Genomic DNA, 24,799 nt, shown 5'->3' on the forward strand with positions numbered 1-24,799 from the left:
CAACTATGATGCACACATTTACATGTCCTTTGTGCACAGTTCACCACCTTTTTGGCGCAAGGGTAGGGAATGAGTATCCCATCAGTTGCATCAAACACGTTTTAAAAATCGTGGCACGATGGTTTATCCCTACTGATCACTTCTTTACGCTGTACGTTCATTCCAGAGATATTGGTTTGATGCGTCATTGGCGAAGGACACACGAAGGAAAGGCTGCATGGCGTTTTTACTGTTTCTGCAGTCAATAACCCCAGATTTGCTCGTGAGCAGGTATTATGTTAAATACCATTATCTCCAGAGCAGATACTGTGACCGGAATCGTTAGCCCCAGAGTACGTACTGTGCAGAGTAAGTATTGTGTCTGTAGTTATAAGTCACAGGGCAGGTATTCTGTCATATGTATGCAGGTACTGTGGCTGGAATCGGTATCCCAGATCCGGTACTGCGTCTGTAATTATTTGCCCCATGGCAGTTATTGCCAGATGTAGCCGATGAACAGGTACGACGTAATGTATCGGAAGTCATTAGCTCCCAGCCAAAGGATGTGCCTTTACCATTAGCTAGGGTCTGCGGATATCAGGGTGTTGTTCCTGTGTCACTAGTCCTAGAACAGACACACTGTGCCTGCAGTCATTATCCACAGAAGGGTCATTAGACCCAGAGAAAGTACGGATCTGCAGCCATTAGCCCTTGGGAATCATTACTTTTAGAGTAGGCACTGGAACTGGAGACAATACAGTCTGCAATTATTAGCCTGCCCAGGTATTATGATATATGTAGGCACAGTTACACCAGAGCAGGGTCCGTGACTGTGTAGTAGCTACACAGCAGTTACTGCCACGGCCAGAATTGTACCGTAAATAAGCTTCGGAGCAACTACAGTGTCTACGATACCAACAACAGGCTGCCCGGCTGCGAAATTCAAAACCAGAGTGTGATAAGTACAACACAACGAATTACAGCTTAAACGAGCATTTCCAGAGGTTGCAAAAGGGCTCCTCTTACCAATATAACAACAAAGGGGTGAGGACGTCGAAGTAAACGGATGCTAAAAGCCCTCTTACCAATAAAACAACAAAGGGCCGAGAACGTCTATGTTAACGGATGCTAAAAGAAATGCATATACAATTCTCTACAAAACCTGTCTCGCATACACTCACCTGATGCTGCCTGGAATCGGGACATGAGCGTTTCGTAACGGGAGGCCTTATATTGCTTTTATTATCAATCATACATTTAAAGTCTCTATTGTTCGTTCAAAAGTTTGCCGACACTTTCTGAACTGCCTTTACGGCGTCATGACGTATTTCAAGTATTTCTTTCAAGACGTCGTGACGTTCCACGCAGGGCGTCTACGTGTTTAGGATGAGAGAATCAAGGAGGAGCAGGTATTTATAATGCGATTATGGATCTCTCGGAACTGTTACAAAGCGTCAGGTTCATTTAGGTGCCGGTTGGTATGTTTTTCATATTTTGATTTTGTTTGCAGCAACATCTGATCTTTGTGTGTCTTCTTGGCTTTTAAGCAGTGGTGGAAATTTAAAAAATGTGGTGGGGGATCCGTCAAGGTCCGGGTGGGGGCGGAGTTTGGGGGGCGGTGTCTGAGGAGGCGGGGTTGGGGGCGGAGCTGCCAGTTGATCTTCGATCAAAGGAAAAGTTTAAAATAGCGCAATTTCTTTATTTATACATATGAATTCCACTTTAAACCACTTCCATTACCACTGGTGAGAGTTATTTAACTGTGCGGATAATAGTTTTGACCAGTGTTGCGGAGTAAATATTTGCATCCCATCTTATTTTTTTAAAAAAATCCCCATGATTGGGTACTATTCAAATGTGGTGATTGATTTCTGTTCGCCAGAAGCAACGTTTTATTTTACTTGAACTACATGCGCTCAGCTCCTGCAGCACCCCTCTGAAAGCAGTTGGGTGGCTGCATGGAGTGTAATTGTTTCAATGTTTTTTAATGGGGCTATTTATTTATTCATGCAATGTTTGTGGATACCTGTGTGTGTGTATATATATATATATATATATATATATATATATTTATTTAAGCAAGGTTTGTCTGATACAGGTATCAGACAAACCTTGCATAAATAATCTGGGCCCATTGATCCAACAAACATTACATAAATAAACCAGGTCGTGGCCAAGGACTAACTTCCACTGGTGACCCCTCGCACGGGGGTCATCAGAGGAAGTTACAGTTTGCTTGTTCTGCAGCTGTGACCTGAATCAAAGTCCTGTAGGGGGGCGGAGTAGCTCAGCCGCTCAACGCTGCCATGAACACTCTGCCCTTGCGTTTTTTCCCAAATTTGTTTTTCCTTGTAACCCAGCACAGAGCATGGGTTTGGGGTTTCTGGTGGCTGACTCTGGCCGGATCCCGAGATCCGGCTACACATCTGGTGCCGGATCTCGGATCCGGTGAGAGCCGGCCCAATGACCAGCACTGCTTGTAAGTATTATCCCCATCCTGCCCCAAACACAAGTGATATATGGCCGCGCCATGCACGCAGAGAACATTTCAGTTCAGATGTTTTTGCCAAATTCGCCTTTCGGCAGCACCTCGGATTATTTGCCATCTTTCTTCACCCTTATCTGCGCAACACAGCTTTTACTGTTAAAACAGCAATGAGTTCACCATATTGGAAATTAAGCTCCAGGGCGTTTCTTCTGCTGTTTGTATAGGACAGAGTTCTTCATTTCCCTGCTGTTGTCTCACTTACTAGGTGCCTGTATGTTCATGTATACTATGCTAGTATACAGTGAAAATGCAGACTCGTATGTAGTCTTACCAGCAAGCTAACAATTGATTATTTTGCCTTAAAAATAGCCATACAGTAGGCAGAGGTCTTCAATCTGTGGGGCGCATGATCCAGGACAGCAAGAAAAGAGAAAATACTTTTTTTTTGCCTCACTTAACTGTGCATGGCGAGCCACTGGCTCCCTCTGCACATGCTCACAGTGTGACGTAGTGGGGGGGAGCGTGGCCACAAAACAGGAAATAAATGCAGCCTGGACATGCGCTTTCTCTGTATTTGGATTGCGTATCCAGCCTGCATTGTTGCTTCCTGCTGGTGCCACCAGCGTCTTCTTGCCTGTGAAGGGATGCCGCTTCTCGGCTTAGCCCCCCACACCACAGTTGGAGGGGGTGCCAGGAAACAAGCGTTTCAGGCCTTTCCCGGTCCCTCTGCTTTTATCTCCTGTGAACCCCCAAAGGAGAATGCATGGGGAGAGGAGACGACCAGGGGGCCGGATCACTGCAATGCTGGTCCCTCTGCGCCCACTCCCTCTGTGCCCCCACCTTGGAGGCCACAGGGGGAGAGGAGGCGAGCAGGAACGGAAGCACGCATTGCCGGTGTTGTATGAAATCCTGCTCCCTACGGCTCCAGCAATCTGCGGTGGGGGAAGCAGAATATCCTACAACACCGGCCCGCCTGCTTTGGCTGCCCCTTTCCCTTGTCACGTCTCTGGTCCATGGGACGGCTCTGGACGGGTCTGAGTTCTGAAGCAGGCATTCTATATGCTGGAAACAATATTGTTGTTCAAATGTGCATTTTACTCGTTCATAGGGGAAAAAAGTTATTTCTGAACTCAAAAACGCAACTGAAACTTGTGTTTGCTGGTTTGATTTGAGATGTGGTTTTTTTGGGGGGTTTGTTTGTGTATTTTTTTTTTGTCAGAGCACCACACCAATACTCTGTAATTTGTGTGCCCCAGGCTTTGTTTTTTATCACATCACAGGTTATGTTTATAAAGATGTTATGTTTATCAAACTGGTTAATCACAAATAAATGCTTTGGTTGTGCTGACAGCAGTTATCAGAAAATTAAACTGGGTTCACGGGTGCCAACTTTGCGTTTTCACTGCAGAGGCAGAAATACCCTATACCTTGCCCAAACACATTTTATAGCACTTCCTTTTTTTAAGTAATTGCAAAAAGTAATTTGATTAATTATTGCACATATTTTTGGTTTGTATTGTTTTGGTTGAATTCAACCTTAAACACATTAAAAAAAGACAACCATATATCAGTACACATAATTATATTTTGCATATATAACGTCTAGGCAACGGTCTGTCAACCTGCTGAGCTACCCCGGTAGCCATCTACTATAGAGCAAGTCTATGCATCCCTTGATGTACTAAAATCACTGCATTACTAACAGTACTTGGGGTGCACCATTGCCATAGAAGTGATTTTAAAGTGGAATTCATGTATATCTTCCTGCTGTGGGTGCCAGGCCTTCACCTGCATGGATTGTCATAGGTTTCAGAGAAGCCATGGGCCCTCATGTCTGGCATGGCAGCCGTGGCAGTCTGCTGCTACTTCAGCGCTGTCGCCGAACTGCTGTAAAAGCTAAATGGCTAAGTAAGCTCGGTGGGTTAAGCGCTACCGTATCGGATTCTAGGTAAGATATGTAGATGAATGATTGGAATGCCAGCTCAACTTTTCTAGGCGGGGACTAGAAAGGGTAAAATGGAACAAGCTGATGCTCTTTCTCTTGCTATATCATTTGTTGTCTCTGTGACTTATGGGTCACGTTTTCAGGTATGTGCTCCAATTGCACTCTGTCAGCTGGGGTAGACTGGCCTATAGGAAACTTCGAAGATTTCCCTGTAGGACCCTTAACCCTAGGTCCCTTTTGTCTGCGGGGGAGGATGTGCGCTGACTGCCAGAGTATAGTGCGCAAATATTGGTACGATCAATGTGGTACATCCTATTTTTTTTATTGTACTTTTTCAATTGCAGAAACACAAATTGGTAGGACCGCAACGTCCCCAGGAGCAGTGGCACCATAAAAAATCCTGACATCTGTATTAGGATAGTAGGACTTGCCGATGATAAGAATGCCTTTTTTTTTTTAAACGACTGTATTTTGCCGTGGGTGATGGAAGGTACAGCTGGGAGTCCCAATCAGGGATTTCAAACCTATTTTTGAGCCTGTTACTTTCTCATGTCCAGTTTGGGGCAGTACTTCACGTCTCATGTAGGAGTTGCATTTACAGTGCACTGTGTACTCTCCTGGTTTCCCAGTGTTCGGTCCTGCTTACTAGCTGATGCCTAACGCCCAAGAGCTAGTTTTAAACCCTGCTCATCTAATCTTAATTTTGAAGTCTCAGGTAGACCATGTATCCTTGACTAAGTGTTTGTTTTCATTGCAGCAGCATGTCTCCTAGTGTTGGTGTGTCAATCTAACCACCTGTGTCCCAGCAAGAAAAATCCAGTGAAGCACCTGACCCAGTCACATAGGCAGGTAAGGATTTCTTTTCCCTATGTACCATTGGTTCAGCTGAAGTGCTGAAGGTTTATATTGGCCCTGTGCAATGTGTATCCAGGTGTGGTTTTCACCGCCATCTGTGGCCTAGTCCAGGACCACACTTAAAAAATAAATTTGAGCTGGAACTTCACGATCTGAACAAGGAGTTTTCTGAGACTTGTATCAATGTGGTGTTTTTTGTTTTATCCAACTAGTATTTCTGACCCATTTTTGGGGAGTTTTTTTGCTATGAGTGTGTGATTTTTCCATTGTTTCAATCTTTTGGGGACTTTTTTTAAAAATTATGTTTTCCCCAGCCTTTTCACATTGTTTAGTTTTAAATCTTTGCATCTGGTGTTTGCCATTTTAAATCTTTTGAGGCATTTAACATTTTGAACTTGAAAAAGCTTTAAACAACTAACGTGACATACAGTAAAGTTGGGGGTTTGCAATGTTTTCACAGATTCTGGCTCCTTTTTTAGATGGATCGTTGGTACTAAGTGAAAAGATCTTTTTCACTGTACTGATGTAGAAAAAAGGTCGATTTAGAATGACAGCTCCGTGACCGCAGAGAGCAGTCTTTCTAAATCAAACTATCATATACTTGTCAACCCCCTGCCGCACATGAGTCGTCACAGGAGGCAGATGTGTGAGTGTGTGTGTGTGTGTTTGTATGTGTGAGGAGGATGTTTGTTAATGGGGTGGTGGGTGGGGAAATTGGGAGTTTGGGGGTTAACCCCCCTGTTTACCGAGTGAATGACCAGGTGGGGAAAGAGGGGGGGCAGTATGTGATTTTTACGCATTTTAAAGCCAATACAAAAACGGCCGAAAAAATGTGTTTTTTTTGTGTTCGGGCTTTAAAATGCAAAAATATCACATATAACTGTACCGTTTCCTAGTGCCCAAAGATGGTGGGAATCTCCAACAAAAAGCAGAAGGAGAGGTTGAAATAGACAAAAGAAATGCAAAAATACAGAAATATGATGTCTCTTTTGGACTTTGGGTTCACATAAATCGCAGTTGCTGGATAAGTTAAGCTGCGATGTGTGACTTTGTGGCGCTACATTAGCAAGCCTGAAGCAAACACAATTAAGGCAGCATTTAGAAACCAGACATGCTGATTTAGCAAAAAAGACCAGGGAGTTCTTTGTACAGCAGCTGCAAGGCATACAAAAGTAAAAAGACACTTAAAAATGTGGTCTCTGTATCTGCAAATGCTCTGGAAGCTTCTTACCACATTATCTGGGCAAAACCAAAAAGCCTTCACAGATGCTGAGAAAGGAATTCCGCCAACAATTCTCGCTGTCAACCGGGTAATGCTCGGTGACGGTGCAGCAGAGAAATGCGAGTATCACTATGTCTTACACTACAATTTTCCGCTGCATCGCTGACCTGTCCTGATATCAGACCAGAATTGATATCGCGATTGAAACAGTTTGTCCTACAATTGGGTGAGGCCACTGCCATTTCAAAAGAAGCACAATTGTTTGTGAGGTACTGCCATGGGAAAGAAATATTGGAGGATCTCTTTATTTTGTAAACCGATTCAGGGCAGAGCAACTACATCTGTAGTCTTTGACATTGTTTACTACTTCCTCAGTTCCCACTGCCTAAAGTGGGAGGCGTGTGTTGGTATTTGCATGAATTGTGCTCCTTCAATGTGTGGTGCTAGTGCTGGGTTAAAAGCAAAAATGTTGGCAGTAGCTCCACATATATTGTGGACACACTCCGTGATACACCGGGAAGCTTTGCCTGTGCACAATATGGGGAATGGACTCTGAGAGGTGCTGACTTCTGTTGTGAAGATTGTACATTTTATTAAGATGTACCCCCATAAGAGTTTGTCTGTTTGCCACTTTATATGCAGAAATGGGAGCTGAACATGATGCTTTGTTGTTTCACACAGAGGTCAGGTGGCTTTCTAGGGGAAAGGTTTTAAATCACGTTTAGGAACTCTGGAACAAAGTTAGACACTTTATCTTGGGTTTAGACCAGACGAAAGAAGAGCCTCTGTGTGATTCACACTGGCTGTACTGTTAGCTTAGTATGGCAACATCTTTGAAAAGCTACATTTTCTAAACCTCTCCCTGTAAGGCACAGAAACCACATCATTGGCTATGAATGCAAAAATATCCATTCAAGAAGAAGCTGGAGCTTGGGAGGAGGAGGGTTGATATGTGCGTTCTGATGCACTGCCATTATTAGCAGATGCTCTTGAGGAGACAGAGTATGATCTTTCATGTGTTGCTGAACTAATAGGAAACCATCTCGGAACCAGTCTCAAAGTACTTTCCAGTAACCTCAATGTCGGAGTGGTTCAGCCTTTCCTAGCAGACATAGGGGCCCACCCTCCCAATACACCTCCAGGAGGAGATAATGGAGCTTCAAAGGGACCGCCTACTGGAGAGCCAATTCTTGGGTGGATTTTGGCAAAATGCAGAGTTTCCAACTTTATCCAAATGTGTAGTCAACGTACTGTTACCTTTCAGCACTTCGTACCTTTGTGAGATTGGATTTTCAGCACTTGCAGCCCCAAAGACTAAATATCGGTCAAAGCTGGAACAAAACCTGTGGTTGGCTATTGAAAAATTGAACCCAATAGTGACAGGCTGGCTGCTGAAAGACAGGCCCACCTGTCACACTATTTCTCCTGTATGCTACTGACCAAATTACAAGTGACTACATTGATAGTAATCTCAAAATTGTTGTACTGTAGAAACAAAATTGTTACATGTCAAACGTTGCTGTAGGAAATAAATATCCAACACTACGTTTAGTCAAGTCCTCTGTAGGAAAACATTCTGAATGCTGTGTTTACACATATTTGCCCTCTAATCTAATTTGAGTTATTGTGAGCAATGATTTTGAAAGAATGTGATGTTTGGTACCCACACCTCCATTTGAGGCACCATTATACACCAGCAGGCAATAACTGTTCGCAACCAATAAACATTTTGGAGTCCATGTGTATATGGTGGCCCAAGACAGGTAGCAAAAAACCTAATTGCTATCTTGATGGCACCAGTGTATGTTAACATATATTTTGATTGCTATTTTGGAAGAGCACTTGGACCCTCACCGGTCCCAAGGGGACAGTGCACGTGTGGGCTTGAACAGCGCAAGCTTAATGTACTAAACAAACCTTTGCAAAATCCCTGGTTGCTTTTTAAATTGGTCCATTATCCACATGCTTGCGGTACCCTTGGGTGCGACATTTCTATGTGTACGGTGCAGTGCATATACAATTCGTACACATGACCGCACCTTCAGTGGGTACGAGCGAAATCATTCCAATGCTTTACTGTGAAGGAAAGAGTCGCACAGGCCCAGCGATGGTCAAGATTTGACTTGGTCGTCTGCTTAAGAACATTGCAGTGTTGCTTAGACCCTGTGGGAATGTCTTACATTGCTTGTACTTTTCAATAAGTTGCCCAGGCAGCTGCGTGCCGGTGCACAGACGCCTGCTGGCATATATTTCCCTTCTGTGGGGATTGTTGATGTGTGTCTTTCGTAGCATCTTCACTATTGCTTAATTCTGAAGCAGGGTGGCAAAGTTATGTTGGCTGGCATGAAGGCTGGCTAAGTTTGTGGCAGACTGTTCGAACCACTGTGTAATACGGGATGTGCTGCACACACCGCTAGGTTTAGTCTCAGGCTGGTGATGGTTGAAATGCCCTGATAATGCGCTCTTTGATTCCTGCCTTCCTGCTTCTGGTGGCACAGGGCTCAAAATTAGATTTGCTGTTGTGATTCTGCGCACAGAGATTGGTTGCAGTGCAGATATTGGCCATCCAAGCTCCCATTAAGAAGGGGGACAAAAAGTCTCCTCTAACAAACCGTGTCATCCTTTAATTGTCCAGCAACTGAGTTTGCATTTCAGGAGAGTCTCGTACCCTCCACTACCTCCCCCCCTGCCACACCCCGCCCCCCTGTTCCACCTCATTCAAGCTGGGGAAGATTGTTTACAGTATGCGCATCAATTTGAGATTTGTGTAATGCGAAAAGTTTACAGGCAGGACAGGTACTCTGCTTTCAAGGTCAAACCACCCCTAAAGAGGTTCTGTAAAGCCGCCCCCATAAAAAGCGAACTATCTGCCATTCGAAGACTGTCATTTTGTATTCTAATGCTTTTGAATATTTTTTCACTACTGGAAGTTACGGATGCTATACCCATGAGGCAGCGCTGTTGTATTGCTTTTACACCATTTATTTTAAAGAACATATGGAGGGCTTGTTTATCCCCCCGTTTTCCATTGTCTTTTCAGTTCACAGTATGGCTAGTTGTGCCAGCCTTTGGGCGCGGGGGACAGTGTTCCAATTCCCTCCATTGACTCGTGCTCTCCTCCATCTATGTTTAGTTTATGTTCAACGCTTTGGGGAAATCGCGAAATGATTTAATATATGCAAATTTAAGTTTAAGGCACTCGGGCTTACCTCATGTTATAGTTCTACTTATGTTGCATTCTCTATATAGGTTGAAGAGGTTCCCGGAGGGTTTTTATTGCCCATTCAATGCAGTTAGTTTTTTCCAAACATTTCACCTCAGCAGTTGATTGGAAGATAGTTTGCCTGTAAACTTTATTGAATGCTTGCTAGGTCTAGTGATCACTGTCATTAATTTTGAAAATATCTTTTTTGATCATTGTTTACGATGATTTGGGGTGAATGCTTTCTATGGTGATGGTTGTATTTTTTTGTATTTTTCTCTAATGATGGCACCAGTTCATTCTCGTTAGATGTTGTGGAGCTTGGAGCAATTTTCTTGCTTTTTTCGGATTTTTCTGCAGTCTCGTGTATTAGAGGACTGGTGCGGTAGCGGGAGTTTTCTGATCTTTGCGTGAAAGGAGTGCTGTTAATTACTTTGCTATTTGAAAGTGGGAGGTCACTTTATTCCCTTAAGGCAGTGGTCTTCAAGCCTTTTTGTGCTGAGCTGCCCCCCCAATTGACTAAAAATGTTCCGAGGCCCAGCCACCAGAAATGCTTATATTTTCTATTAAAAACAGTCACCATAATCCATTAAGCCCCCCCATCCTTCGGGCCCCCCAGTTTGAAGGTCACTGCCTTAAGGCACCCTAGCTGTTCAGCATACAGAGGCCCCCTTTTCTTGGGTGGGGAGATTCCTTCCCTTCTAGTTCTGCGCAACACAATGACTGTTCTGCTGATCCATCTGATCGCTTTCAAACCGTCGCCAAGTAGGGGATAAATGCTCCTACTGGCTGCCCCCCTCTGGCTTTAACGCTGTTGCTGCTCCAATGGCCCAAGGTCCATGCCTTCCTCAGATAGGTGCACCCGGCCCTCTAATGAACTATCTACATATATCGGGCCGTGATGCATGTGTGAGAAACCATGCCTCTGCAAAATGTATCCATGACTTGGTTTACTTTTTTGCAGGATATTTCCACTACACTAATTCAGCTGTAGTATTTATGGCACAGTAGCGATGCTTATGGGCAGGAGACTTCTGACCCTTCTGGAGGATAGTGCCTGGCTCATATTAGTGAAGGCCTCCCTGCTAAGGTGTAATATTTACCTTTAGTCATGGGTTCTGTACCTGCATCGCCTCCTATTTCCGGTCCCTATCATTTCCTGTACATGTTTTTGCAAGCGGGGACTCGCTATGGTTGATATTTACAGAAACTGAAACAGGTACTTTGTCTTTTAATGGACACACAAAATTACTCTTTAGCAATTTGGGTACAAAAGCTTCTGAGGTTAAGAACGTATTGCCTATCCAACACCCACATCTAATTTTATTAGCGAACAGATGCAACTAGTTGAAGCCACAATGGGGGAAAGTTACCCAGCACCAAAAGACGCTTCACTCACAAATCAGGACATTTCAGGCAGGAACATCCAAAGCAAGCCCACTATACATTAATGGTTTTGGGTACAGACACGATTCACAAATACTTGGAGCATACTAAATGTACTTGTTTTATTTCTTCTTTTAGGCAAATTGTGGCACTCTTTTTGTTTATGGTAATTCTCTGTGTATTTGAAAGGATGGGGAATTTGAGCCTTTGGCAATTCATGGCGAAGTTAATTGTAAATGGCTGATCGAGGTCTTGATGCAAGTAGAAGAGAAATGCGTGAATAAAAGGATTTCAAGGCAGTAGTGCTTTTCTAGTCAGCAGGTAAGCAATGTATTTTTTGTTTGTAATCTATTTCATATTTGGGGAGGAGGGTACATCTGACGTCCCTACGCAGAAGCATTCCTTTTTTTCACACATACAAATGAGTTCTACACAATGCCCACTAATCTTTTACAGCATATTTCCTCTAGAGTAACTCTAAAGTATATATGGTCTACATGATTTCTCCTGTTATTGGCAAAGCGCTACGGGTTGAATGTCCTCGGGACTGTCGTCCAGATAGGAGTATGTTTGCAGCTAGACTGACTTGTGGGTAGCTGCATGGGTAGGGAGGGAGCGCCAAGGAGCGCAAGAATAAGCAAAAATAAAAAAAATCGCACTTAAGGGGATTCACCACGCCAGCGTACAGGTCAAGCAAATTGTTTGTTGTATTGATAGTCACATTATGATTGTCACATTTTGAAGTTTCAACTTGCCTTTTTCTTACCCGCAGCCAAGAAACAGTGTATTAAGAAACCGAAAACATTTGGCAAAATGATGAAAACCTATTGTGATGCAGAGGGAGAAATTGAGGGTTTAATAAGAAAGGCAGAGGAGAAAAAGCTGCTACTGGTGGAAAATGGCAAGTGCTGGAAAACGGAAGAGTGTTGCGTGAACTGCAAGAAGAAGATGCAGTGAAAAAAACAAGAGAATTGTATTGTAAAAGCGGATGTGTTGAAACTGACTATTCCCAAACTTAATGGCTGTTCACAAAAGCTGGATAACTTAAGTCTTTTGGCAGGGATGGCTTGTGCTCTTCATTCTTTCCTCAGAACTTGCCTCTTTTACTTCACCTGGACAATCGAAAGACACAGCAGTAATCTGTGTAATGTGTAATGTTGCTGTTCCCAACGATGTAGCTGCGCAACAACTACAAAATATTGGACTATAAAGTAAGTCATTTGTCTGCTACAAATGTTTCAGACGCATCTAATTTGACCAGCTCAACTCTATCACCACGTCTTCTCAACAGTGTGTCCTTGTTACAGTACGACGGTCATGTCTGTTTGGACAGTGAAGTGACACCTACACGTTCCCACACACTTGCTCAATCATTGATTATGGTCTTTAAAAACAATGGAATTGAAACATCCCCACCACGTGCATACATTTTGTTTTAGTGCCACCTCCATCCCTCTACACCCAGTACCCTTTTCCATGCACCCTAGGTAATTCTTATGGTTTCATGAACCAGTTCTGTGGGGTAGATTAAGAAGCCTTTTGTGCCATACTCCACCACCTGGTCTCCCACTCACCAGGGTCGGAGAGACTAGAAAGGAGCCATTGGGCACCATTGGCAAATTATTGCAGGACTCGCACGAATAACAGTGGCTGGTTTTAGTCGTCGTTCCAATCAGCTAAACAAGTTGCCTCATAATAAAAAGTATGACTTTTTGTGGGCCTGGGAACACCAATAGCCCCTCAGGTCCCAAAAACATCACTGCAGGTCTGAACTGACCCATGCAAAACTGGATTTTGGTAAGATTTTAAACCTGCTGCTAGACATAGTGTGCCAAACCACAAACAGGATCAAGAGTGACTAGATTTGGGACCTTTGTAAAGGTGAAGCATACACTACATTGTAGTAATGTTTCTTATAAGCAAATGGGTTGGTATCACATATCTCAAATTATTCACAATGAAGAAAGGACCAAAAATAAAAGAAATCTAACTGTAAACGTTCACTCTTTTATTTTGCCAATGATGCATCCAACCATATTTCGAGGGATGGGGCAGAGGCAACAATTTCCATATTTTCAAGTTTAAGTGCCCTTCGAATAATACACAAATAGAGAGAAAACGCAGCAATGTTACAAGGGTGTGTCAGTTACCACTGTGAGGATTTGATAAAAACAAATGGGAAGGATCACGTCAAATCTGGAGCAAGGCGGGAGGGGTATGTGGACTGTTGCAGGTCTCCCTCAGCAACATTTGAATTGCAGGTGTCATAAACTATGTAATGTCAAGCATATGTGATTTTAAAAAACCTTGCTAGGAGACTTAACTGATAAGCAATGTAATTTAACACTGTTCAGACTCCGCCTTTCATCTGATCTTCGAAAAGGGCCCACCGTTAAGAGTCAAGAAAAATGTGTTTTGTTTAAAATCATAAAGCAAATATGGTTGCTTTTCAATGGAGCTATTGATAAAGGTTAGTCCGAAAATAACAGAATCTTCTATCAGCAAACTAAAATATATGGCCCATCCCATATACCTTTCTCAAGATCATCTGACATTTGAGGTTGCCACTTTACCTTTACAAAGATGGAATCCAGGTAATAAACAAGTATCCCTCTAAACAACTCAGTTTGAGCTCTACCTGATGTAAACAATATTCATGGAGAGAGAGGAGTGGTGAGGGAGGAAGGAAGGGTGATTTTTGAAGTACCATTCTATACGTTATACAAGTGTGCACATAATGTTGTGTTTTTCCATGTCAATTCACGAATTGGAGAAGGCAGGTGATTTTACTTTACACCAATAGGGCACTGTTATGTTTTGGGAACCTGCAGATGTGTTGCAAGAACACATTTGAAAATTGCTAAAAGAAAGTGTGTCAGTCTTAGTTGTGATGCTGATGCCTTCATCTACTCCTCTGTAAAGCAGGCCGATAACCAGCCACTTACCTTGCCCCAATTTTCTACTGTACAGCTCTGGGTGGAAGAGGTAATTTAGTCTGGGCCGTTCAATTCTCCCTCATTCGATATATCGCAGAGGGTAGAGAAGCTTGGCAAAGACGCCTCGTGAGGGTCGGTGCAAGAAGGGATTGGCAGTCACACTATGAGAGGGAATTGACAGGCAGTGATGCTGGGAGGAAGGATCTGGCAGTGGTAAGTAGTGTAGTGCAGAAGTTGATGGCAAAGGGCGCTATGCGGGGAAAGCTCCGCAAAGGGTATGGCAGTCCCTTGCCTTTTTCAGCCGACCAAAGGCCCCCATCTCTGTGGTCATATTCGGGGGATATTAGCTGTCAGTTGAGTACAGCCCAGGCAAGGCTTTCTCTCGCTCTCTCCGCAGCAAACTCAACGGTGTCCTTTGTTTATGGATTCTGATGGGGGGGTTGGTCCCTGAAGGCTGTTTGAACAGCCCATTCTCTGCCCATGCCAAGCTATGCCTCCAGTCTAATCATTACAACTAGACAGCCACAATCTGTGTCTGATCCTCCTCATATTGCCTTGAACAGCACATGTTCCGCCCATGCCAAGCTACGCTTCCAGTGTAATCATTACAACTAGACAGCCACAATCTGTGTCTGATCCTCCTCATATTGCCTTAAAAGCCGAGTTACTACGGTGTTAGCGTAGCAAAGACACACAACAGTGATGAAATTCAAGACAAAACAATTAGTTTGCTTTACTTTTCATATGTTTTATAGGGGTTACCTTTCTTATTTTTTTAGGGGCTATCTACATTGGATTGATTTTCACACCTTTCATTTTTTTATTTTAATGTTCAACTTATGTTTGAGAATTAAAAAAGGGTAACATTTCTCTTCCAGCAGAGTGAGGTGAATATTTTTTGGGGCGACCATGGTAATGAGATAGAGCAGCTTCTGTAATAACTCCACACCCCATTGTAGTTAACCACACCAGTGCAGCCAATGCTCGAGGGCATCTGACAGTTACTGAAAATGTGTTTCTCAAGATGGGCGCACTATTCACACTTTTATAGAGCAGCTGCCGTTACCTTGTCACAAATAGCGCTTTGAAATTCTAAAGGCTGACCCGTGTGTGCCAAGTGCTGGGTTATGTTAAGAGTTGGACCCAACCCCAAAGGACGACACAGAGACCCATCTCGATGCTTCATCTTAATTAATGACCTGCCTCTTCCTCCTCCATCACAGTGCCTCTAAAAGGGCACACGCACCCTTTCCCTCGCAACACCTCCCCCTTGCATATCTCCTTACGTCCATCTCACATTTCTTCAATCAGCCGGCACATCTTCTTGATGGGCCGGCTCTGGTGTAGTTCCAGGTCTGCTTCTGCTCATCTCTCAGCTGGTAGGGGCAGCTCCTGTGTGCTGGCATTTTTTCCCATCTGCGATCTTCTCTGCCATTGGTCCTGGTCGTAAGCCGTGTCATGATCCTAGTCCGGTATGCAGTGCTTGGCGAAGGATGCGTTTCTGGTGACCTTTTGTGGGTTGATGGCCATGACCACCATCCCTTTTACTCCTGTCACTTTGAGGGAGTATCATCATATCTGGCGTCTGTCTTCTGCTGCAACCCTTGTTTCACGAGTACCTCCTCCCCTTACTCAAACTCTTTCATCTGTGCTTTTCAAGCCCAGTCAGTTCTAGCTTTGACTGCATCTCTCGTGTGGGCCTCTCTCTCTCTCTCTCTCTCTCTCTCTCTCTCTCTCTCTCTCTCTCTCTCTCTCTACCCCGCCCTCTCTCTCTCTCTCCCTCCTCTGCTTCTAAGAGCGCTCTCTCTTCAGGCTGGTGCTCAGGGTTTCCTGTCCCTTGGGGGATTCGTGGCCTGGCGCGATATGCTCTCATCAAGTCCTAGGTGGCACTCCTGTCACAGAGTGTGGCGTGTTTCGATAGTCGCGAAGCCTGTTGTGTTGGTATCCCTTCAATCCTTGCCTTTTGGATAGTTCTCTTGACGGATGACCTAAACTTTCCGCCATGCCGTTTGCCTGAAGCCATAGCAGGGTTATTCTCTTGTGTATGAACCCCAGGTGCCTAGCCAGTCTGTGGAAGTCTTGACCGTTAAATGGCGGTCCATTGTCAGTTTTCACTCTCTTAGGAACCCCCCCACTCGCTAAAGACCTCGTCCACAATTCCTGATACTTGGCTGAATGCTGTAGATGACGTCTGTTTCACATTTGGGAATCTCGATAATTCATCGAGGATGACCAACAGGTGGTCGCCGGACTCCAAAGGGCCATAAAAGTCCATCGCAACTCCTTGCCACATGTTGTCTGGGATTCTGGTGGGTTGTAGCGAGAGTGGCGGATTGTTTATGGCCGTGCATTGGCATGACCGGCAGCTCTGGATCGTCTCTTCTACCATGACGTCCATGAGCGGGAACCAGGCTGTCTCAGTCTTTTGGTCGCCTCTATTCCGCCGATGTCCCTCGTGTGCGGTCTTCACCAGCCCCCATTTCAAGGACGATGGAATCACAGCGTGACAACCCCTGAGCAATATCCCTTGCTCCAAGACGGATAGTTCCTCCCCACTGCCTTTCGCCAGCCACTCCAGTTCCCTCTTGTTCACTACGTTATGCGGATGTAGGGACCTTTTGTAGTCCCTCCACTTGTTGGATAGTGTCAGTTCCTTGGTCCATCTGATGGAAGGATCGTCCTCTGTTGCTTGCACGAGGTCTTCCATGGTTGGGGGTGGGGGCATGGCCTGTTCTGTGACATAACAAAGGTAGTTTGTGGCCCCCCTTTCACAGCGACTGGGCCTGAGGGTATGGGTGTTGTGATATGTAGTTGATGTGGTTCTTATCCCCTCCAGCCCTGTGTGTGATTACATAGTCATACTCCTGGAGGTGGATGCCCCACCTTTTGTTCCTCTGCTGCATTTTGGTCCTCGGGTTCCCGAACAGTGATAGGAGGGCCTGATGGTCAGTCACAAGGGTGAATCTTTTGCCGATCACGAAATGATGGAAATATTTGCATGCCCATACTGCAGCCAAACTCTCATTCTCCGCCTGTGAGTATGCGCTCTCTATTGGGGACAGAGTTCTGCTTGCGTATGCCAGAACGCAGCTGGCCGGTGCTCCCGGTTCTTCACGTTGCACCAGGATGGCTCCCAGGCCCACTGCTCATAGCTCAGGGTGAGTCCTGCCTCTTTTAATATCTTGCATACTTCCAGGAGCGCTAGGTTTTCTTCTTCTTGGGTGTGCCAAATATAAGATGTCATCCAAATAATTCAATGCTGATTTGACTGGGAGTAGAAGATGCTTATGCCTAATGGTCTCCTGAAAGACTCCCGCAGCGTAGGAGACCCCAAAGTTCAAGGGTTTATAACTAAATAAGCCATTGTGGGTAGCTAAAGATGTTATTCCTCGGGATTTGGGGTGGAGTTCCAGCTGGTGGTACCCCTGGTTAAGGCCCAGTTTGAAGAACTTTGTAGCACAGTTCAGCTGTATATTCATGTCCTCCATTTTAGGTCCGAGGTGCCTCTCTCTCAATGGCAGTGTTGGCAAGCCGCATGTCAACACGCAGCCGCATTTAATTACCGTCTTTGGGTACTACCACAAGGGGTGAGATCCACTGCCTTGGGCATTTGCTTGCTCAGTGATATAATTTGCTAGGAGGTGTTTCAGCTCTCGCTATACCGCCTCCTGCAGATGGAACCCTACTCTTCTGGGGTGTTGCAGGACTGGTTTGATGATTTCATTGATGTGGAGCCTAATCAGTGTCTTTCAGCTTCCCCAGGCCATGGAACAGTTCGGAGAACATGGCCTTTACTGTCTCCTTTTGAATCAGGACCCATTGCATGTGGCAAATGAGCTGGTGACTTCATCTGTGTTTCCTGTAAACCGGAGTTCCTTATGTTGACCATAGCCCCGTCTCTTTCAGGAACCGTAATTCACTTTTCACATCGCCACTAATATTTTTGGTGCTTCGTTGCACTCTGAGTCGCCGTGCATCAGGTTGACTAACTCGTCTGGGAAGTCAGGGACTTGTCCCTGGGCATAGTCGTCCTAGTCAAATGGGTCGTCTGGGTAGGCATATTGGTCTTTCTAGTAATCGGTGGTTGGTAGTTGGTCATCACTGAACGGCTCTCTGTAGTCGGACCCTTGTTCCATGTCTCTAATCATCCTCCTAGGTTGTTATCGCTAAGATTGCTGTTGTGTCCATGGCAGTGATTGTGAGTTGAGTATGTAGTGCTGTCACCAGGTCGTGGGTGCCGTCGGTCGCTGACGTCCCCGGGGAAATGGTCTCCCCTCCCTGCAGGCTGCCTGAAAATGTCCTTCTCTTCCACACCTTGTGCACCGTTGGGTCATGGCCGGGCATGGACCTGGATGCGGAAAAATCTGGTCAAATCTGTAACATAGTCTAGTGGGCGAAAACCTGTCTGCGTCTGCCCATAGCCCTCCTTTTGTTGAGTTCTCGGCATTGGTGTGTTGTCGTGAGCACGCCTTCCTGTATCGCTGACGTGTCAGAGTGCCGCAACTGTGTCGTCTTTCTCAACCCTCTTATTCGGTGACTCCATGGCAGAGATCTGGATCTCCACCCTCTTGTGTACCCTCCCCATGTCGATCACTTCGTCGATGGTGAGCAGTTTCTTTAGGAGCTGTTTCCGTAACACAGGATGTGCATCCCTTGATAACACTAAGGCGGATAGCTTCGTCTGAGAACGCTGATAATTGACAATGGATAAGTTTCTGGCATAGGCAGGTGATTAACTCTTCCACTGTCTCGTGGGCTGCCTGCTGGCACTGATTAAACGCATACCTCTCAGTCTCTGTTCGGTTCAATGACAAGTTTCTTGTGGGCAGTCACTAGGTCGTCGTACGCGGTCCTCACTTGCCGGTATAGTTTTAATGGTGTATTTGATCTCCTTACCAGCACGGTTGGTGAAAATGTCCTGCATGTACTTTCAACTTGTGCACTGGCAATGAACTACAGTAACACATTTAAAGAAGATGGAGGCAGACCCAGAAGGGTATTGGTACAATATTACAAAGATAAGTGGTGAGCCAGTTTATATTACAGTTGACTTTCAAAGGTAACTTTGATCTAAGGGGGCAAGTGGTGCAGACTAAAGAGAGAGTACTATACAAATATACATAATTACAATGTTAGGCGGCACTGGAGGGAGTGATGGGGTCAGGTAGGGAGGATAGGGGAGAGATGGCAAGGGAGCTCCCTCTTTGGCAAGTAAGTGAAGTTTAAGACAAGCTTTGAAGAGGTCTTAGTTGGGTTTCCTGAGTGTGATGGTCACCAGGTTCCAATCTAGTCGGGTGAGTCGGGAGAAAGCGTGGAAGCAAGAAAAGGCACAGTGGAGTATGGCACAGTTGTGTTGAGCGCATAGGAGAAGTGGAGGGGACAAGCTAGTGAGCAGACAGAAATACAATGAGAAGGTTACTTAGGAGCAAGACCGTTGATGGCTTTATAGACTGGAAGAAGTAACTTGAACAGGAACGGTTGTGCATGGAGAGCCAGCCGGCATGGTGTCAGATCTTTTGTGGGTTCAGTTATAGATATCGCTGAGGGGCAAACTCTCATTTAATGCCACCTTATTTACGATTCCACTCCACAATTCTGGGTCAAGAAACCATCTGTATTAGGAATCAAAAGTTTGCTTAATTCAAATAAAATCATTTGGAAGGTGGTCCCCTAACTTTATGCTGGGCAAGTCACCACAATAAAATATTGATGCATTTGTAACTCTTTTACAGAAACAAGAATTAGCCTCTCGGTGTGATTCTCAAAGATAAATGGCACACTCATTCCATATATCAAATGATTATATTTCTAATCCTAAATAATACAATCCACATTTAAGCAGCACACATTGTTGCTTAGTGTATTCAAACTCTCTTCAGTTAACAAGTTAAAATGCTGATTCTGACAAAAAGTCTTCAATACAATTAGTCATCCAGGAGCCATGCCAAGGTCTTGGCGTGACAGTTTAATAACCCAAATTATTAAAACTGGTTTTACCAGCAACTCTTATTGCTATCGTCCTATTTCTCTTTTTTGACACTGCCAATAAGGCTTCTACCAGATGTATGAAGTATAGGCTTGAGGAATGGACTCTGAAAGCTTTGCAAGCAATGGATCACTGTTTTATTTTAAATTTGTTGGAGAAATATTGTATGGTCTGTGGGGGGAAACTATATGTAGCCTTTCATGAACTAGAGAAAGCTTTCGATTCAGTAGATGGACATGTATTGTGATGGAAACTGGCCACAATGAATGGCCCGCTCAGTTTTTCGGACCTTATGCAATTGCATTAAGTGAACACGCATTAAGCAGTACAGTGTTCAAGAGTTGGAAACTTCTGAGAAGATTTAGCTACAAATAAAGGAGTCAAGCAAGGTTGCTCACTAGCTCCCTACTAATTATTTTATTTCTGTCAGATTTAAAACATATAAGATTGAACATGCAAAAAACAAAAATGGTGTTATTTGGTAAAGGTTTAAACCATAATTCCGGCAGCCACGAATAGAATCGAGGTAGTTGATTCCTATTGCTATGTGCCTTTCTTTTTGCAAGAATGGAAAGTGATTCCTGTTGCTATGTGGCTTCCTTTTTGCAAGAATGGAAAGTGGTTAAGCCACATAAAGATGAGAAAGTGTCACTGAGGATGGAAACCTACTAAGATTCTACTGTATGTTTGGGACCCATATTCTAAACAAATGCCTTAGTATATAGAAAGCCAAGGTTGGTTCAATGCTGTTAAGTCAGCAAGATTTGGCGATTATTCGAATGTCGCCCAGCTTGCGGTATTACAAAACAAAATTCTGAAAAAACAAACAAGGCTTCCGTTGGGCACACCAAATCGTGCCTTACGATTTAGAACTGGGGGTTTCCAGTAGAGTAACACAGGCAGACCAGAGGTTTGGAACATTTTTTTTTGTTAGAGGTATTTGTACCGCGCACTGTCACCAACAGAGTTGGTCCCCAGGCGCTCTGGCGGATCTGCAAACGAGAAGGCTGGATGGGTTAGTAGGGTGAAGAGGGAGTAGGATAGTGAGAGGAGTGGTGTTCTTTTGGCAACTTCATCTCGGTATACACCATGCGCTGAGCTTGGTGCAAGTATCGGAGCGATGTCAGACCTTGTTTGCTGTTGGTGCGGCTTATGTGTTGTTGTGGTATGGTGGTGCATGCGGCATGCAGTGCGAGAGGTGGTTGTGTGAGTTTTTGAGTGCGTGAAGTATGCAGAGAGTTTGAGCTTCTTGGGGCAAGGTTTGATGCTAGTCCTCACCGTACGGCCGGATGCCTAGACTTCGGGGATCCTGCATGGCGTGAGAGCATCTTGATTTGAGAGTACTATATGGTGGGAAAGAGGCCTATGCCCAGCAGAGCAATTGTGTATAGTACCATACACTGCTGGATTTAAGAAACAATTGAGCAATTCAGTAAAATCCCAGAACACAGCTAGATCTGATGGCCCTGCATAGTGGGAGGAAGGCCTACACCAAGATCAGTTAAGGTTTTGGCGCTGGCGACTTCCTGTTGTTTCAAATGACCTATTTGTTGAGTAGTATTCTAATGAACAATGTGTAGTGAGATTGGAGTGTCTGTTCTTCTCCATGGATGTCGGGGCTAGAGTTGTGGTGTCCTCTTTCCCTGTTTGAGTGAATTTGTTTGTTGGTGCTTCTGGTATGGTAGAGGCGGGATCCTATGGGTGAGTCGTCTAAGTGCTTCCGTCTTGGTCTGTCTATGTGTTCAGTCTTTAGTGTCTTTAGTGTCCTCTTATGGTTATCTCTCATTATCTCTTATGGTATGTCGTGGAGTGTGTGCCTTGGATTCTGTTCATGGTCGCTTGTTTGGTGGGAGACGGGGACGTATCTTTATTCACTGTTGTTTTAGTGGTGTGGGCGTTCTTGTGGGTGGTCTTCTAGTTACACATTGAAGAGCCAGGATTTGAGCAGTTTCCTGAATTCTAGGTGGTTTCGTGTGTTCCGTATATTATTTGGTAGGTCATTCCAGGTTTTTATTGCCTGGTGAGAGAAAGAGGATCCTCCGAATTTTCTTCTGTTTTTCGGTTTTGGTTCCAGGCGGATGTTGTTGCTTGATCTGAGTGTTCTTGCCGGCTGGTGTAGGCGTAGTTTATCTCTCAGGAATTCTGCGCCTTGGTTGTGCATTGCTCTGTGCGTGATGCACATTGATTTGAATGTTATTAGTTGTTTTATTGGTAGCCAATGTAGTATTTCTAGTGCAAACGTGATGTGTTCTCTTCGGGGTAATTTGAGAAGGAGTCTAGGTGCTGCATTTTGTATGCGTTGTATTTTTTTTAGAAGTCATTCAGGCATACCCAGGTATAGGCTATTGGCATAGTCTACTCTGGACATGACCAGAGCGATGATGGTGAGTGTTTTGTTGGTGAATGACAGGAATGGTAGGATTCTTTTTGCCGCTCGGAGGAGGAAGAAGCATTTCTTGAGTAGAGGGTTTACTTGTGGCTCTAGAGTGAGATTGTTGTCCATCAAACCCCTGAGGGTTTTTTACAATCGATGATGGCGTTGGGGTCGTGCCGAGTTCTCTTGGCCAAGGGATGTAATTGATGTCTCCTCCGTTTTATGTGACGATCATTATCTCTGTTTTGTCTGGGTTGAGGTGGTTCAGGTTCATCCAATTGAATATATCACTCAAAGCAGTTCTCTAGTTTTGTGTTTTCTTCTCTGGTGTCTTGTATTTTGAAGACTGTGTGTCGTCGGCTTAATTGTGGCATGTGAGTTTGTGTGTTCTAATGATTTTGATTAATAGATATTAGGGGTGTACCGAACTTCGGCTTCGAGTAGGTATTCGGCTGAATTTCGGCTGAAAACCAGCTATTCGGGTTCGGCCAAAGGTTCCTAGAATACTTACTCGAAGCCAAAGTTCTTTAAATGTCCTCTTTCTATGATTGCCAATCTTCTCTCAGTGTGAGAGACGATAGCCAATCCTAGAAAGAGAACATTGGCAAAGCAGCAGTAGCCGGTAAGCTCGTAGCTTACTGGCTACTGCAAGCAACACAAGAAAAAATACCCATACCCTGCACAACGGCAGAGAAAGTAGCCTGTTCCTACAGGAGAGTGAGCTTGCGGCAGCGCAGACGGGTGAGTGTGAATTTTTTTTTTTACATCACCAAAAAAGGTAAAGTAACGGCCGCAACATTGTCCCTGGATGTCTTTTCCCAATGTAGGTCTTGTGACCCTGTGTTGTGATCTTGATGGTCGTGTAGATGAAGATACCTCCGTCCCCAAGTACCACACTGGTAAGAATAATATCACTACCAATGCAATTCTTGAGGCCACAGGTGTGGAGTGCCGTCAAGCTGGAACCAGGAACACCGGAAGGACCCCCTGACCACTGTAAGGCAATAAATGATTAGGGCAGACAGTCACAATGATCACAATGCAATATGGTGGAAGAAGCTAAAGGGCTTAACCAAATGTGCTGGTCAGGATGCCTCAAAGGGTTAGGGGAACAGAAGAGTCCTTGTGGGCACTCTTGATGGAATACACCTGTAGGTCAGGTAGCCAGTGGATGATCCGTAAACAATCCGTTAACAGTCCAGGGTCGAAAGCCAAGAAAACAATAGCCAAGGTCCGATATCCAAAGTTCAAAAGTTTGTGCAAAGCCAAAGGTCGTGAAGCCTGAAGATTAAAGTTCGCCTGTGTCAGGAAGGTCTGTAATCTCCTCTTCCTCCTGAGATGCTCCAGACTCCCTTTCCTCCCCTTCCTCCTCACCTTGAAGTCTCCGGCGTTGAGTCAGCTTTGAATTGTCCTTTGTTCGAGTCTTCACCCCTTTTTTTTTGAAGATGGGGACGACCAAGGTAGGACGCCACAGTGACACCCTTTGGGTGATCTGTGGCAACCCTCCTCGGTCGCTGGTCAATGGGGAAAAAGCCAGTGGCACAAAAAAACCCGGAAGTTTTGGATCTTCAAGTGCAGAGAGGTTGTGGTATACACACTCCGGAGGCAGCAACAGAGGGAGAGGAATCTGGTGAACACGGTCCAGAAATAGAAGAGGTTCCAACAAGGATCGGGTATGAGACCAGATAAAGGGAAAAATTCCAGGACAGATAGACAGTAGAGGACTTGGCGAGGCAATCCACAAAACAGGCTGTGGTCGGTACACCGGGAAATCAACAGGAAGTAGTTCCGATTCAGAATAAACAGTAGGGCTGGGCGAGGCAATCCACAAGACAGGCTATGGTCGGTACACCGGGAAATCAAATCAGAATAGGAACAGAGGAGGCCACTAAGGAGAGGAACAAAAGGTAAGAACACAACAGGAAGGAAGCAGAAATCAACAGAGTAAGTACAGAGAGAAAAGCACGAGACGGGAGGGAGGAAGGATAAGAAACGGGAACGGAACAGACAAGGGAGGAGGAGTCAAGAGGGCGAGGAGAATACTGGCAAAAGGTACGGAGAGCAAGGAAAGGGAAACAACAGGGCGAAAAAGGAAATGAAGGACTAGGAGGAAAAGAAAACTCCACGGACAGCAGCGCTGGAAACAGGGCGAAAAACACTGTACGTTGCAACGCACATGACCCCGGAAGTGAAAGGATTAAATACCGGTGTCGGGGACGTCGCAACGAAAGCTAGACCTGCACCGCGCGCTTCCTAAAAAACTTGATGGAACACGCTATGGCGGGCGCAGCTTCCACCTCTTCCAAAGCCGCCAGGTCCCCTGAGACGTGACAGTATGCCCCCTCCTAAGGTCCACCCCACCAGGTTTGTTGGGGTGTCTGAAATGAAACCTACGCAACAGGAGGGGAGTATTTAAATGTGATCTG

General features: G+C 44.9%; 1 protein-coding gene and 1 long non-coding RNA gene across 12 annotated transcripts in view; one reads left to right on the forward strand and one right to left on the reverse strand.

Moving 5' to 3' along the window:
- The window catches only part of CCNI2 (cyclin I family member 2), a 60,269-nt gene extending 58,963 nt beyond the window's left edge, over nt 1-1,306 (reverse strand). The window contains exon 1 of the mRNA XM_069652500.1: nt 1,161-1,306. The gene's annotated coding sequence lies outside the window, so the exon portion shown is untranslated. The remainder of the gene's footprint in view (nt 1-1,160) is intronic.
- On the forward strand, nt 1,303-14,888 carry LOC138581288 (uncharacterized). Of its 11 annotated transcripts, none has more exons than XR_011304498.1 (4): nt 1,303-1,388; nt 5,170-5,261; nt 11,216-11,398; nt 11,850-14,888. It is a non-coding gene; the product is annotated as an uncharacterized lncRNA (long non-coding RNA). The 11 variants fall into 11 exon arrangements; XR_011304496.1 differs by having other exon boundaries at nt 11,267-11,398; XR_011304502.1 differs by having other exon boundaries at nt 1,330-1,388; nt 5,173-5,261; nt 11,267-11,398.
- The last annotated feature ends 9,911 nt before the right edge of the window (nt 14,889-24,799 follow it).

The sequence above is a fragment of the Ambystoma mexicanum genome, chromosome 3p (assembly GCF_040938575.1).
Source record: "Ambystoma mexicanum isolate Mex_15411 chromosome 3p, UKY_AmexF1_1, whole genome shotgun sequence".
Taxonomy (NCBI): Eukaryota; Metazoa; Chordata; class Amphibia; order Caudata; family Ambystomatidae; genus Ambystoma; species Ambystoma mexicanum.